The sequence below is a fragment of the Buceros rhinoceros genome, unplaced genomic scaffold, assembly GCF_000710305.1.
Source record: "Buceros rhinoceros silvestris isolate BGI_N320 unplaced genomic scaffold, ASM71030v1 scaffold31259, whole genome shotgun sequence".
NCBI classification, from domain to species: Eukaryota; Metazoa; Chordata; class Aves; order Bucerotiformes; family Bucerotidae; genus Buceros; species Buceros rhinoceros.
The window spans coordinates 1-400 of record NW_010430255.1 but is presented as its reverse complement, the minus strand read 5'-3'; positions in this window follow the sequence as shown (position 1 = coordinate 400).

Below are 400 nucleotides of genomic sequence, written 5' to 3'. Positions count from 1 at the left end.
ACATCAGACCACGCCACCGCCGGCCGGTATCCCGCAGTGGCAGCCAGACCCTCGGGTGGCAGCTGCAGAGCTGGCTGGCCCTGCCCAGGTGGCGGGTCCGGTGCTGCCGGTGCTGGGGCCTCTTTCCCCGGCGTGGCTGCGGTGCCTGTGTGTACTCAGCGGTTTGTTACACTAGCGCAGTGCTGTGACAGATGGCTTTCAAACAATGCCAGGTTTAAATGTGAACCAAAAGCAGCATTTTTTTTTTTTCAGGCTTTTTGCTGAAATGGAACAAGTATGTGGTCATCTTGGCTTTCTGTAAGAGCCGTCCTGTCAAGGCCTGTACTCGGGCCCTTCACCATTCAGTGTTGACACCTTTGCTGCGAGCCCAGTTTTGACACGGAACGCCTGGTTCGGAGGC